This window comes from Ursus arctos, unplaced genomic scaffold, assembly GCF_023065955.2.
Source record: "Ursus arctos isolate Adak ecotype North America unplaced genomic scaffold, UrsArc2.0 scaffold_34, whole genome shotgun sequence".
NCBI classification, from domain to species: Eukaryota; Metazoa; Chordata; class Mammalia; order Carnivora; family Ursidae; genus Ursus; species Ursus arctos.
In genome coordinates this window covers 14,436,127-14,451,631 of record NW_026623030.1, presented here as the reverse complement: position 1 = coordinate 14,451,631, position 15,505 = coordinate 14,436,127, and the positions used below count along the sequence as shown (strand labels likewise).

Here is a 15,505-nt window from a genome sequence, read left to right as displayed (position 1 = left end):
GAGCACGCAGCCAGATGTGGGGTTCAATTTCAGGACCCTGAGATCATGAACTGAGCCAATATGAAGAGTTGGATGCTTAAGTGACTGAGCCGCCCAGGCACCCCTGAAATCCTTTCATATGCTTATTTACCATCTGTTTGTCTCTTCATGCCTTTTGCCCACTTTTTTATTGAAACTTTTGTGTTTTGACTATTGAGTTTGGGAGTTCTTTATATGTTCTCCATACTACTCCTCTTTTGAATATGTAGTTTCCAAAATTTTCTCCCAGTATTTTTTTCATCCCCTTAATGTAGTCTTTCATGAAGAAAATATTTTTAATTTTGATATTCAATTTGTCAATTTTCCCTTTTTGGATCACACTTTTGGTATTAAAATCTAAGAAGTCCATGATCCATGTCGAATTATTATTTAAGTTTACTTTTTTTTTTTAGTAAACTTTATACCCAATGCAGGGCTCAAACTCAACACCCAGAGATCAAAAGTCACATGCTCTTCTGACTGAGCCAGCCAAGTTGGCTTTGTTGAATTAATTTTGGGGTGTTTCTGTTTTTTCTTATTTAATTTTATTTATTTACTTGACAGAAAGAGAGCACAGCAGGGGGAGCAGCAGGCAGAGGAAGAGCGAGAAGCAGGCTCTCTGCTGAGCTGCGAGCCTGATGCGGGGCTCGATCCCAGGACCCTGGGATCATGACTTGAGCCGAAGGTAGACGCTTAACTGACTGAGCCACCCAGGCGCCCTTGAATTAATTTCTGTATAAAGTTTGAGACTTAGGTTGAGGTTAATTTTTTTCCCCAGCAGTTGTACAATCATTCCAGTATCATTTGTTGAAAATGCTATCTTCCCTCCATGGAATTTTTTTTTTTCCTCTGTGGAATTTTAATTTCATATTTTTGTCAAAAATCAATTGGGCATATTTATGTGGGTCTATTTACAGATTCTCTACTTTGTTACATTGATCTATTTATCTATCTTCTGCCATTAACACACAATCATGATTACTATAGTTATATAATAAACCTTGAAACTGGGTATACTGTTTCTGCCCACTTCACTCTTTTTAAGAAATGTTTTAGTTATTCTAACTTCACTGCTTTTCCATATGTTTTAGAATAATCTTGTTTATATCTGCAAAAAAAAATCTCTCTTGAGATTTTATAGGAATTGTTAAACCTCTCAGTTTGGGGAGAAGTGACAGCAGCTTTACGATGCTATTTTCCAATCCATAACATCATATGTCTGCTTAGATCTTCAATTTCTTTCATTGTGTTGTGTGGTTTTAGTAAATAAATCCTGTAATGTTTTGTGAGATTTACACCTAAGTTATTTTTTTACGATTATAAATAGCATTGTATTTTTAAACTTCAGTGTCTATGAGTTCCTTGGTAGTGTACTGAAATACAATTGATTTTTTTGTATGTTTAACTTGTATCCTGCCGCCTTTTTGAACTCACTTATTAGTTCCAGGAAGTGTTTTGTAGATTCCTTGGGATTTTCTGTGTAGACAATCATGTCATCCATAAATAGGGATAGTTTTATTTTTCCCTTTCTGATCTGTATGCCTTTATTCCCCTTTCTTGCCTTATTGCACTGGCTAGAACCTCCAGTACTATGTTGACTAGTGAGAGCAAACATCCTTGCCTTCTTCCTGACTTCAGGGGGGAAGCATTCAGTCTTTCATCATTTTTTTAAAAATAATTTTTATTTTGTTATATTAGTCACCATACAGTACATCCTCAGTTTTGATGCAATGTTCAATGATTCATTATTTGCATGTAATACCCAGTGCACCATGCAATATGTGCCCTCCTTAATACCCATCACCGGCCTATCCCAATCCCCCACCCCCCTCCCCTCTGAAGCCCTCAGTTTGTTTCCCAGAGTCCACAGTCTCTCATGGTTCATTCCCCCTTCTGTTTACCCCCCCTTCATTCTTCCCTTCCTTCTCCTACTGATCTCCCTATTTCTTATGTTCCATAAATGAGTGAAACCATATGATAATTATGTTTCTCTGCTTGACTTATTTCACTTAGCATAATCTCCTCCAGTCCCGTCCTTGTTGCTGCAAATGTTGTGTAATCGTTCTTTCTGATGGCTGAGTAATATTCCATTGTATATATGGACCACATCTTCTTAATCCACTCATCTGTTGAAGGGTTCCTTCCACGATTTAGCTATTGTGGACAATGCTGCTATGAACATTGGGGTGCATATGGCCTTTCTCTTCACTACATCTATATATTTGGGGTAAATACCCAGTAGTACAATTGCTGGATCATAAGGTATCTCAATTTTTAACTTTTTAAGGGACCTCCACACTGTTTTCCATATCAGTCTTTCATCATTAACTGTGATATTAGTTATAGATTTTCTTTGTAGATACTCTTTATCAAGTTGTGAAATTTTGCCCTTTATTCTGACTTTTTAAAAGAGCTTTTATCATGAATAGGTATTGAATATTGTCAAATATTTTCTTTTCATCAAATGATATGATCATATGATTTTTCTGTTCTAGCCTATTACTATGGTAGGTTACACCGATTGATTTTTTAATATTGACCTGGCCTTGTATCCCTGGAATAAATTCTACTTGGTCAGGCTGTATAATTCTTTTTACATGCTGCTGAATTCTATTTGCTAATGTGTTTTTAAGCATGTTTGTTTTTAAACTAATGAGGAATAACGGACCCTTTTTTGTACTCTTTGACTGGTTTTGTTAAGGCAGAGTAACATTGCCTTAATAAAATGAGGTGGGACGTGTTTTCTCTTCTATTTTCTGGAAGAGATGGTGCAGATTGCTGTTAATTCTTTAAATGTTTGGTAGGCTTTTCCAATGAAGCCATATGGATCTAGACTTTTTTTTTTTTTTTGAGGGGGAACTATTAAATGACAAATTCAATTTCCTTAATAGTTATATTGCAATTCAAATGATCTGTTCCTATTGGGTGACTTATGGTGGTTTGTGTTTTTTAACGTATTGGCCCACTGCACTTAAGTTGTCAAATTTATGCACGTAGAGTTGTTTATGAACTGTTATTATCTTTTGATGTCCGCATGGTCTGTAGTAATAGTTCCTGTTTCATTCCTGATATTTGTAAGTTGTGTCTTCTTTTTTTCTTGTTTTCTTGGTTAGTCTTACAGATTTGTCAATTTTACTGATACTTCCAAAGAACTGCTCATCATTTCATTGATTTTCTCTATTGTTTTTCTATTTTCCATCTCATCGATCTGTGTTCTTTATTATTTCCTTCCTTCTGCTTGCTTTGGGTTTATTTTGCTCTTCTTGTTTAGATTTTTGAAGTAGGAGCTTAGATTATTGATATGAGACTTTAATATATGTATTTAGTACTTCATTTGTAATATACGCTTTTAGTACTGTAGAATTGCTTCTTAGTACTGCTTTAGCTGTGTGCCACACATTTTGATATTTGTAGTCATTTTCACTCAGTTCAATGCATTTTAAATTTCCCTGAAGACTTCCTCTCGGACTCATGAATTATTTATAAGTGTGTTGTTTAGTTTTGAAGTGTTTGGAGATTATCGTGTTATCTTTCTGTTACTGATTTTTTTTTAAAGATTTATTTATCTATTTGACAGACAGAGAGACAGCCAGCGAGAGAGGGAACACAAGCAGGGGGAGTAGGAGAGGAAGAAGCAGGCTCCCAGCAGAGCAGGGAGCCCGATGCGGGACTCCCTAAGCTGAAGGCAGACGCTTAAAGACTGAGCCACCCAGGCGCCCCCTCTGTTACTGATTTCTTTCTTTCTTTTTTTTAAAGATTTTATTTATTTATTTATTCAACAGAGATAGAGACAACCAGCGAGAGAGGGAACACAACAGGGGGAGTGGGAGAGGAAGAAGCAGGCTCATAGCAGAGGAGCCTGATGTGGGGCTCGATCCCGTAACACCGGGATCACGCCCTGAGCCGAAGGCAGACACTTAACCGCTGTGCCACCCAGGCGCCCCTCTGTTACTGATTTCTAATTTGATCTCATCATGATCAGAGAACACACTGTATGGTTTATTTAATTCTTTAAAATTTGAAGTTTCTTTTTTTTAAAATAATTTTTTAAATTTTAATTAAGTAGGCTTCACACCCCACATGGGGCTTGACTCATGACCCTGACATCAAGAGTCGCATGCTTTTACCAACTGAGCCAGCCAAGTGCCCCAAAGTTTCGTTTTTGGTTTTGCATTTTTATAAAGCTTGATAAAAAAAAGTATTTTAAACTGTACAGTCACCAGAAGTACGTAGTTATTTAAAATGCACACACTTCACTTGCCATCTCCTGAAGTTTCTTTTTTATGGTCCAGGATATATTCTATGTTGGTATGTGTTCTGTGGGTACTTGAAAAGAAAGTGTGTTCTGTTGTGGTTCAGCAGAGTTCTACAAATGCCAATCAGATCCTGTCAGTTGACAGAGTCCTTGCTGATTTTTTTTTTGTTGTTATTAAGTTGTTCTTTCAATTGTTTTTTTTTTTTAAAGATTTTATTTATTTATTCGACAGAGATAGAGGCAGCCAGCGAGAGAGGGAACACAAGCAGGGGGAGTGGGAGAGGAAGAAGCAGGCTCATAGCGGAGGAGCCTGATGTGGGGCTCGATCCCATAACGCCGGGATCACACCCTGAGCCGAAGGCAGACGCTTAACCGCTGTGCCACCCAGGCGCCCCATGTTCTTTCAATTGTTAAGAAAGGAGTGTTGAAATCTTAAACTATAAGGATGGATTTATCTATGTCTCCTTTCAGTTCTATCAGTTTTTGCTTCACATATTCGGCAGTTCTGTTGTTTGGTGTATACACATTTAAGACTGTTAGGTCTTCTTGGTGGATTGCCCTTTTATCATTAGAGTGTTCCTCTCTGCCTGATAGTTTTCTTTGCTCTGAAATATACTTTATCTACTATTAACATGGCCACTCCTGAATTCTTTTGATTAATGTTTCCATAGTGTGTCTTTTCTCTATCCTTTAACTTTCAACCTGCCTACACTGATATATTTGAAGTGAGTTTCTTATAGATTGCATATGTTAGTTCATGTTTTTTAATCTAATCTCCGTCTTTTAATTAGTATATTTAGACCATTTACATTTAAGGTAATCATTGATATATTGAAGTTTAATCTGACATTTTGTTTTGTGCTTTGTGCCTGTTGTACTTTTTGTTTGTCTTATTCTTATTCTCTTTTTCCTGCTTTCTTGTGAGTTACCTGAACATTTTTTTTTTTAGAATTCCATTTTGATTTATCCCTCGTATTTTTTAGTGTATCTCTGTGTATAGCTTTTTTTAGTCGTTGCTCTAAGTATTACATGATAGCTAGGATAAGCCTGTATCTATGTATCCGTATCTATATATCTATAGATATGGTCACAGTCTACTGGTGTCATTGTACCAATTCAAGTAAAGTATAGCAAACTTATTTCCCTTTATGTCCCCTTTGTTTGTAATATAATTGTCTTAAAGATTTTCTCTACATACATTTGGGACTATATCAGATGGTGGCAAAAGTCCTGCCTCTCTATTAAGCCTCTTCTGATGCCACCCTAGAGGAGAGAGACAAGCACATCATTTCAACAGGTAGGGTGGAAATCCAGACTCCTCCTGTGGTCTCCACTGATGCCAACGGGGTGACAGCCTCATGACCACCCAGTGGGGATGAATGTCCCCACTCCCTACTCAGCCTCCTCTGACACCACCTCATGATGTGGGTATAGCACAGTTGGCTCAGGGCCCAGCCCATGGTAGGGGCTGAGTCCGTGCATGAACGCCATGATGAATTGCGCTGATGGTAGAAGCCCCGGTGTAAAGACTGGCCCTGCTCCCAGTCCTCCTCACCTTGTGATCTTGGGTGAATCACATCACCTCTTGGGGCCTCAGTTTCCTTATCTTGTCACTGGGAAAAAAAATGATGCTAATTTGAGATTATGTTTGTGAGAGCACCTGCCACAGATCCTTAATACAAATAAATATTATAATGGAACTGGTACTTATTAAACACTTACTACTGCTCACCAGGCCCAGCATTACCAACTTGCCAGGCACCAGCTCAAGGAATATTCATCCTAAGCTGATGAACACTAATATGGTTTTTTTAAATCTCCATTTTACAGGGGAAACTGAGGTTTGTTGCACAATAAGAGCTGACACAAACTCAAAAGACGTCAGTAGGGCTATCCTACTTAGGCTCAGTAACTCCATTCTCAGAAATTTATCCTTAGGCCATAATCATGGTTGCATGCAAAGATACAGTCAATGCTCATTATTTACTGTTGTAATACCCTATAATAAAGTCACCACAAACACTTCATTAGTGAACACTGAATCCTTGCACCTAGGGGAAATACTAGGGCTAGGTTCCTGCAGGCTGCTGGTCACGGCATTTTCCTCAACCAATCAATACATAACCTTGTTTTATGTGTGTTTCTGTTTGAAGGCACCTTATTTAATATATACATGGTTCATTAATGTATATTTATATAGTTGATTCATTAACATTGAACTCACAGCCAATAGCCCTATAACTCATGTCTGAACAAAGCTTGTCTAACACAAGCATTTTCTCCCTAAGGCACATCGCAGCCTCCTTGCCACTTAGGAACCCAGACCGCACTTGAGCTCTACACTTGGGGGCCTTTCAATAGCAGCTCATGTCCTAAATGCACACAAATGCTAAGTATACCATGAAAGGACGCTTGTTTACATTATGAGAGCCGAAACAAGAAGGCAGAACGTTGCCTCGTTCGACCTCAGCCGGCACTGTGCGTGTCGGATGACTAACCTTTTCTCCACTCTGCATACGCGCGGGCCACGAATGACGAAAAAGCACTACAAGTGTGGCTTCTGGGGTTGCAAATACATTTTAATAGTTGAATTTGCAAATATGGAGTCCGCAGATAACGAGGATTGACTGTATAAGTGTAAGGACGTTTATTGCTGTTTGCTCTGGAAACAAACCTTGATGGAAACAAGAGCAGATAGGTAAATACATTCCAGTGCGGTAATTGGACGGAACGCAGTAAATGAGGGATATAACCAGAAAGGCAGGCTGAGGTCAGGCACTGGGAAGAATGAACAGCAGACAAAAATGTCTGTACCTCATCCTAGAGGCAAATGTGACTTCCCAGAATCCAACCTCTGCCTTCCTCCTGCATGAGGTCTGTGGTCCCTGGCCCCCACATGCCCAGGTAACATCTGTGGAAGGACTGGTCTGCCACAAACCATGGAACAGGGCCTCAACCTTTTCCCCTTGTGAAGCCTGACTATTCCTAAGTCCACTGAGATCCATAGGTTGTTAAGTAGGAGATAGAAAAGAAATTCGTGGAAGACAATTGTTCGCTTAGTGATATGTAAGGCTGTCCCATCTGTGCTGTTAAGTGAAAAAGGCAGGTCAGAAAGCAGTTATGTCCCATCTCTATACACACACACACACACACACACACACACACACACACAGTAATAGAAATTATCTCTGAGTGACAGGATTCAAGTTATGAGTGAGTTTCCTTTTTCTCTTTCCTGTTCTGTATTTTCTCATGTTTCTGCAAAGGGCATTCAATGGTTTGAAATTTTAAAATGTTACCTTTTTGAAAAGGGTGAACAAATTCTGTATATTCAAGGTGTTCTGCCAAGACCTGCAAGCTCCTTGAAGATTTTTCAAAATTCAAATATGAATCTTGGTACAAAAAAACCACTCGCTCCGCCAAGTAAATCCTGTTGTTGCAATAAACCTTACAATGCCTGTGTCCTCTACAGCCGCAGAGCTACACCTTCCAAAGTCTAACTTGGCCCCGGGGATTACTGTTAATTAACAACAATGATAAATTCTCAAATAGGGGCCTTTACACTCCCCACCTCTGCCCCCAGGGCACATCAGACAATGTCTGGAGACATTTTTGGATGTCACAACTATGAGAGTGCTCCTGGCATCTAGGGAGTAGAGGCCAGAAATGCTACTAAATATAATGCAATGTACAGGACAGCCTCCATCCCACCCCACAATGGAGAAGTATTAGGCCCCGGATGCCAACAGTAGTGAGGTTGAGTAACCCTGGCTCAGACATGGGGAGCTTGACTAAGTCTTACCGGGCTCGGGGTTTTACAGGAAAAATCTCATGTGATCCTCATGGCAATGCTAGGAGATAGGGCCTATACTCATGCCTGTTTTACAGAAGAGGAAACTGAGGCTTTAGGAGGGGGAAGGAACTTCCGATTAGACAGCTCTATCTTGCGTGTTTCTGACTTCAGGGCCTGCCTTCATCTCCCCTCCGCAGCCTCTGCTTCCAGATTGCTGAGTTATTGCTGTTTTTTGTTTTTGTTTTTTGAATCATGGAAACTTTCAGATAGAAACAAAAGCAAAGAAACCAGTGGAGCGGGGCGCCTGGGTGGCACAGCGGTTAAGCGTCTGCCTTTGGCTCAGGGCGTGATCCCGGCGTTATGGGATCGAGCCCCACATCAGGCTCCTCCGCTATGAGCCTGCTTCTTCCTCTCCCACTCCCCCTGCTTGTGTTCCCTCTCTCGCTGGGTGTCTCTATCTCTGTCAAATAAATAAATAAAATCTTTAAAAAAAAAAAAAAAAAAAAAGAAACCAGTGGAGCAAGCCCACGTGTTCCCACTCTCCAGCCTCAGAGCTACACTTGGGACCTCCAGCACGGGATGCTCTCCTGCAGAGTCGAGAATCCCCCGGACACACCAGGGTACATCACACCAGGCCTGGAGCCCTCGGGGGGCACAGGAGCTCCTCTCTCAGGTGGTTTGGAACACGTGCCCTTTTCCTTTACAGGTTTTGATCATAGCCCCCGTCGGCTGCTGCCTTTCCCAGCAGAAGAGCTAGGTAGAAGATCATCCGTTTTCTCCCCAAGGGAAGTGCCACCTCCTTTTCTGAGAGGTGAGAAAATGGTTTCTCCTCAAAGGAAAGCTGAAAAGAGGGAAGAGCCCTCTGAAACAGAGAGACTCCTGCCACCAGAATCGTCAGTAGCAAGAAGGCATTATTTGCCCCGTGGGAGCCAAAGCAGCTCTCACTCTGTGTCTGCATGCATACACCAGTTCTTATGGGAAGAGGAGGCAATATCTTTGATTCAAACAAATGTTCTCTGGTTTCTTTGTGCCAGGCTCAGCTGCACTCTAGTTTTGGACTACAGACAGCAATCAGGAGTCAGCTGGCTTCTTTCAAATGAGGCCAGAGCTTCATGGTCGGACAGGAGCAACCGGGTTTGTAACCCAGACAGAGGCTCCTCTTAGTTCCTATTAATGTTTGAACTGAATTACATGTGCTGGGGAAAACAGCAGCAGGGATGGCTATGACCGTGAGCTTTGGAATCAGACAGCCCTGGGGTCTGAGTCCAGTTGTTTCAAAGATTAGCTGTGTGACCCTTGTTGTTAAATGATCAACTTCTGTGAACAACAGTTCCCTCACCTGGAAAGTGAGGATTATTCATTCAACATGTTTTGAGCCCCTACTACATGCCCATAAGTGATTTCTGTTAACTTAGTTACTGCTGAGAACCGTATCCTTTTTCATTTGTCCTTCCCAATATCCCTGCCAGGGACACTGAGGAAAGATTGCAAAAATGGCTACGAATTATTCTCTTCCATCTAGCCACGCCCTGTGCAGTTGCTCTCCACTCTGACTCAGGCCTCGACCATGGGACTGGCTTTGGCCAATGGGATATGAGCAAACGTGACACATGCAAAGACTTGCAAACTGTTTGCGTGTGGAGCTTACCCTCTCTTGCTGTAGTTGGATCCCAGCCACCATGTGAAAAAGCCCAGGGAGAAGAAGCTAGCCTGCTGGATGATGACAGTCCTATGACCCAGACACATCCTGTCACCCCCAGCCAGCCGCCACCGAATATCAGATATTTGAGTGAGGACACCCTGGACCATCCAGCCACGATCAACCTTCCAGCTGACCACAGATGCAAGAGCAAACCTACAACCAAGCTAAATAATATATGTTGCTTTAAGCCACTAACACTTTGGGGTGGTTTGTTACACAGCAATAGTTAACTGATACATAGCTCTTATCCTCCCACTTTACAGACAAGGAAATGGAAGCTTGGAGAAGCTTGCCCAAGGCCATGAAGCCAGGGCTCAGTCTCTTCCTCCTACACCATGCAATGAGGCCCCCTCTGCCATCCCTAGCCCCTAAAGCAGGGACGATTATTAATAAGACAGCTGATGATGTGAGGGCTGTATTCACTGCCTTTGCTCAGTGGCCTGCTTGGAGACCGTGGCCATGCCCTTGGCCTCATTACGTTGGTGGACATATTATCGACTGCTCGGAAGCTCTGTGGATATGCGTCCAGCCTGGTGCATGGTGGGACCCACAGAACAAGCTAGAGGATGTGGGCTCTTTGAGAACTCCACAGTTCACTGGGTGGGGGAGCCCTCAAATGTTCACCCATCCTCTCTGGGTCCTGCTCTGCATATCCGATGGCCACCAAGGGAAGGGGGTATGTATGACCTTTCTAAAATATGTAGGAATGAGAAAACACCTCCCTTGGACAAGACAGACTTGCAAAAAATGGCCAAAAACGCCAGGAGCTCCCTTTCCAGGGTACACCACATATACATTGTAGACTCTGGGCTTAGCACTTTACACGCACGTCATCTGATTTTATCCTCTCCCAAACCACATCATGTGGATATAAAGCTGCAGAGTTAAAAAAGTTCAGAGCACTGGCCAAGGACCACGATTACCTGGGTTTAAAACCAGTCTTGGCCACTTACTAGTAAGTGACTTAACTTCCCTGTGCCACACCTTGCCCATCTGTAAAATGGGGATATGATAATAGCACCTACTTCATGGGGCTGTCGTGAAGACTCAGTGCGGTAATGGGTGTAAAGTACTTAAAACAAGGTCCAACACAGCTGGCGCTCAGAGCATCCCACCGCCATCACTGACAGCATTTTACAGATGAACACTGAGGTGCACATGGGTTAACTGCATTGACTAATTTCACTTGGCTGAGTCCATGGTGGAGCTGAATTTTGGACCTTGGTCTGACGGACTTTTTGTTTTTTAATTATTTATTTGAGAGAGTGCAAGTGAGGTGAGCGGCAGAGGGAGAGAAGACTCTCAGCAGGTGCTGAGCCTGACGCAGGGCTCGACGTGGGGCTCGATCTCATCCGAGATCATGACCTGAGTGCAAAGCAAGAGTCGGATGCTTAACCGACTGTACCACCCAGGCTCCCCTGGTCTGACAGACTCTTTTTTCTTTTTCTTTTTATTTATTAGAGTGAGAGAGAGAGAGAGCCGGGGGTGGGGAGGGGCAGAGGGAGAGAGAGAAGCAGACTGCCCCCTGAGCAGGAAGCCCATCAAGAGGCTCGGTCCCAGGACCCCAAGATCATGACTGGAGCCAAAGCAGACACCCAGCTGACTGAGCCACCCAGGCACCCCGATCTGACAGACTCTTTTTTTTTTTTTTTAAGATTTTATTTATTTATTCGACAGAGATAGAGACAGCCAGCGAGAGAGGGAACACAAGCAGGGGGAGTGGGAGAGGAAGAAGCACGCTTATAGCAGAGGAGCCCGATGTGGGGCTTGATCCCGGAACGTCGGGATCACGCCTGAGCCGAAGGCAGACGCTTAACCGCTGTGCCACCCAGGCGCCCCTCGATCTGACAGACTCTTAATAACAACCCCATTGCTCCTGGGGGTTCCAGGATCACCTGCTCACCACACAGGGTCCTACCCCTGCACCCAAAGTTCCTGCCCCAAAGTCAAAGAAGGACTTGCCCTTTATGGTCCTATTACACAAACAGATTGCAGGCTGGTTCCTCAGACACCCACACCCATGCCTCAAAACCCACGTAAAGGCCTTTTCGATAGCATTTATCACACTGTATTGCATGATTTGCTTTTCTGGTCATCTCCCCCCGCTAAAAGAAATGGCTGCCATATATTTTGGGTCTCCTGTGTGCCCGACATCTAGATGCAAGCATTGCCTCACTTAACCTGCACAACAACCCGGCAAGTGCGTTGATCAGACTTTTGTATAGATCAAGAAACCAAGGCTCAGAGCGGTGAAGGCATCTGATCCATGGTACACGCTCGGGATGCAAATACCCGTCTCTCTTGTTTGTTTGTTTTTTAAGATTTATTTATTTGAGAGAGAGAGAGAGCAAGCGCATGTGGAGGGAGAGAGAGAGAATCTCAAGTAGACTCCCTGCTGGGTGTGGAGCCCAACGCGGGGCTCCATCTCAGTTGAGATCATGACCTGAGCCAAGATCAAAAGTCGGACGCTTAACCATCTGAGCCACCCAGGTGCCCCAGGGTCTGTCTTATTTGCGATGTGGGCTCATCTGTGGCGCTGTGGGACCTTTGACTACTAACAATTACGCACTCTGCAGGGGTTAAACCCATGCCATGCTCTAGGGCCCATACTAATCGTTTCACATGCATATCTTCTTTAATCCTCAAAACATTGCAAATAGATACTGTTATTATCTTCTCCTTTTAGAAGAGGAAACGGAGGCTCAGAGAGGTACAGAAACCTGTCCAGGGTCACACAGCTTACAGATGGTATAGCTAGGACTTGAACGTAGTAGAAACAACATCTATGGACCATTCGCTGCCTCTGTGAACAACTTCAGACACAAAGACCATGACTTACATGCTTTTGAATGTTCTCAACATAGTGTTGCTGAGTGTCCGGGATGCTAAATGAATATTTACCAAACATACTAGTGATTAAATGAATGGAACCCTCAATGTCTCTCCAAGTACCCATGCAGGTTCCCTGGGTCTGTGCATCGCATGGGAGAGCTTTCGAGCATGTCAGCCAGAGAAATGGAAGCTGACTTCCTCACCATAAAACCTCGTTCCGGTTGCATGGGTCTGATGAAATATTCTTTCTTGAGCCAGATGGTTTTGCTGACACTCCTTAAAAAGTTTGTGAGAAACCAGAGAAAGAAAGGGGCCATTAACTGACAACAGGCCGGGCTTTCTCTGCTGCCGGTCTTGGGCTATTCGATGTATCAGCTGGGCACAGAAACGAGCTGTGAACATCTCTCCCTGGAAATGCTTGCGGCCACAAATCAAAAATCAGTCTTTATGGGGGAAGAGCGTGGAGACGGCTGTTGGTCACGTACGGGGCTTTCCAAATATACTCCACATCCCCAGAGCTGATAGGAACTCGTATGGGGAGGTCATTGTAGATCATCAGACCAGTTCCATGTCAGAGTCAGAACTGATAATCTGGCCGCACGAAGAGGAAAGAAGAAATGGTGTTCTCCGTCATGAGTCTTAAAAGTGCTCTGGTCTTTGGCTATTAGTCTGTTACCTCTGGCTGCAGAACAAATCACCCCAAGCGCATTGGCTTTATCATCTCTTGCAGGTTGAGAATTTGGGAGCCATCTCGCTGAGCAGTTCTGGGTCAGGGCTTCTTAGAAGGTTGGAGGCAGGGGCGCCTGGGTGGCTCAGTCGGTTAAGCATCCGACTCTGGGTTTTGGCTCAGGTCATGATCTCAGGGTCATGAGATGGAGCCCTGCGATGGGCTCTGTGCTCAACGGGGAGTCTTTCTGAGATTCTCTCCCTCTGCCCCTGCCCCTGTCCACTCTCTTTCTCAAATAAATAAATAAATATTAAAAAAAAAAAAAGGAGGAGGAGGAGAAGGAAGGAGAAGAAGAAGAAGAAGTTTGCAGTCTGGTGAAAGTGGGACTGCAGTCTGTGGAAGGCTTGACTGGGACGTGACTTCCCTTCCGAGTTGCTTCACCCACACGGCTAGCAAGCTGGTGTGGCCGCTGGTGGGAGGCCTCAGTTTCCCGTCAGGTGGGCATCTCCTCTGGCTGTTGGAGCGTCCTCATGACATGGCAGCTGACTTCCCCAGACGGTGAGATTCAAGAGCTCAAGGCAAGGCTGCAATGCCGTTTATGACTCAGCTTTGAAAGTCACACGCTGTCATTTTTGTCCACTCAGGCCAGCCCCAATTCCACAGGTGCCACAGATGCGTTAGGTGTTCACTGCAGCGTTGTTTTGAATAGTAAGAAGCTGGAAACAACCTATGTATGCGTCCTTCTGTATGAGAACCCACACAGTTGAATAATGATTATCTACGTGCCTATGCCCCGGGAAAGAACCGGGAAGCTGTCGTCGCGACATCATCATGCTTAGCGCTCTGGTTCTTCCTGTGGGTGGGCTGAGTACTATAGGTAGCAAATTGAGGCTCGGGGCACCCAAATGTGGGACCAATGAGGGAAGGAAGCTGGCTCTTCATGTCTGAATTCAGCCGGCTGGGCTGCTCTCTCCTTGACACTCCCAGAAAACTGGAGCTGAGCATTTTGGTTTCTGGAACACCCCTTTAACCAGGCTGGCTTCTAATCAGAGCTTTAGCAGCCGCCTCTAGGGTTTGATTCCAAGTAGCAGATGGTCCTGCGAGGTGTCAGGGATTGCTTCTCATTCCCCTCCCCAATCCTCTCTGTCCCCTACACCGATTAGGACACTGAGAGTCTTCTGGAACACCCAGGCCAAGCAAGGGCCACAGAGATATTACCTCGTCCTGTTAATTAGAAACAGACGTTTGTCCCCTGCTCCCTCGCCCCTGCACCAGTTCAGTGAGAAGTGACCAGTCATTTTTCTTGACCCTCAACACATTAATTATCCAGGGATTGCAAAGAAAAGGAGACCATTTCTGGAAGAAATCTATGGCCCCATCTGTCCCTATTTCCCTGAGGCTCCCAGGACTCAAACAGCTTTTAAAGGATGCAGATACAGTTTCCTTGTAGCCAGCTTGCTTCGGCCTCCCTGCAGCTGAAACCAAGGCCTTTCCCAGGGCCTGGGACAGTGACATCCCTCAGGGGGAAGAGGCTGATGGGGTGAGAGAATTGGATGCTAACTCTTCCTCTGCCTCGGTCAGTAAGCCAGAGGTGACAGAGAAAAAGAGCAAGACTTTCTGCTATCATTTTAGCACCACTGGAGCAGTTTGGCAAATGAGCAGACCCCGTTTTGATTTCCATCTCTGCCAAAGACATGCTGTGTGGCCTTGGGCAAGTCACTCTGCCTTTCTGTGCCTCCATTTCCTCACCTTTGAAAGGAGAGACTAGGGTTGCCTGGGTGGCTCAGTCGGTTGTGTCTGCCTTCGGCTCAGTCATGATCCCAGGGTCCTGGGATGGAGTCCTGCATCGGGCTCCCCATTCAGCAGGGAGTCTGCTCCTCCCTCTCCCTCTCCCTCTGCCCCTCACCCCATTCGTGCTCTCTGTTTCTCAAATAAATAAATCTTTAAAAACAAAACAAACCAAAACATAAAATAAAAGGAGAGACTAATGGGGCCTATCTCTCATGGTTGCCATGAGGTTTAACGGGATCACATTTATTATTTTTTTTTAAAGATTTTATTTATTTATTTGACAGAGATAGAGACAGCCAGTGAGAGAGGGAACACAAGCAAGGGGACTGGGAGAGGAAGAAGCAGGCTCATAGCGGAAGAGCCTGATGTGGGGCTCGATCCCAGAACGCCGGGATCACGCCCTGAGCCGAAGGCAGACACTTAACCGCTGTGCCACCCAGGCGCCCC

At 44.1% G+C, this 15,505-nt stretch overlaps 1 long non-coding RNA gene across 1 annotated transcript; it reads right to left on the bottom strand.

Moving 5' to 3' along the window:
• Positions 1–5,187: 5,187 nt before the first annotated feature.
• Positions 5,188–7,588, bottom strand: LOC130542463 (uncharacterized). Its single transcript, XR_008957035.1, has 2 exons — positions 6,772–7,588; positions 5,188–5,886 (listed from the first exon to the last, which is right to left on the bottom strand). It is a non-coding gene; the product is annotated as an uncharacterized LOC130542463 (long non-coding RNA).
• Positions 7,589–15,505: the final 7,917 nt, after the last annotated feature.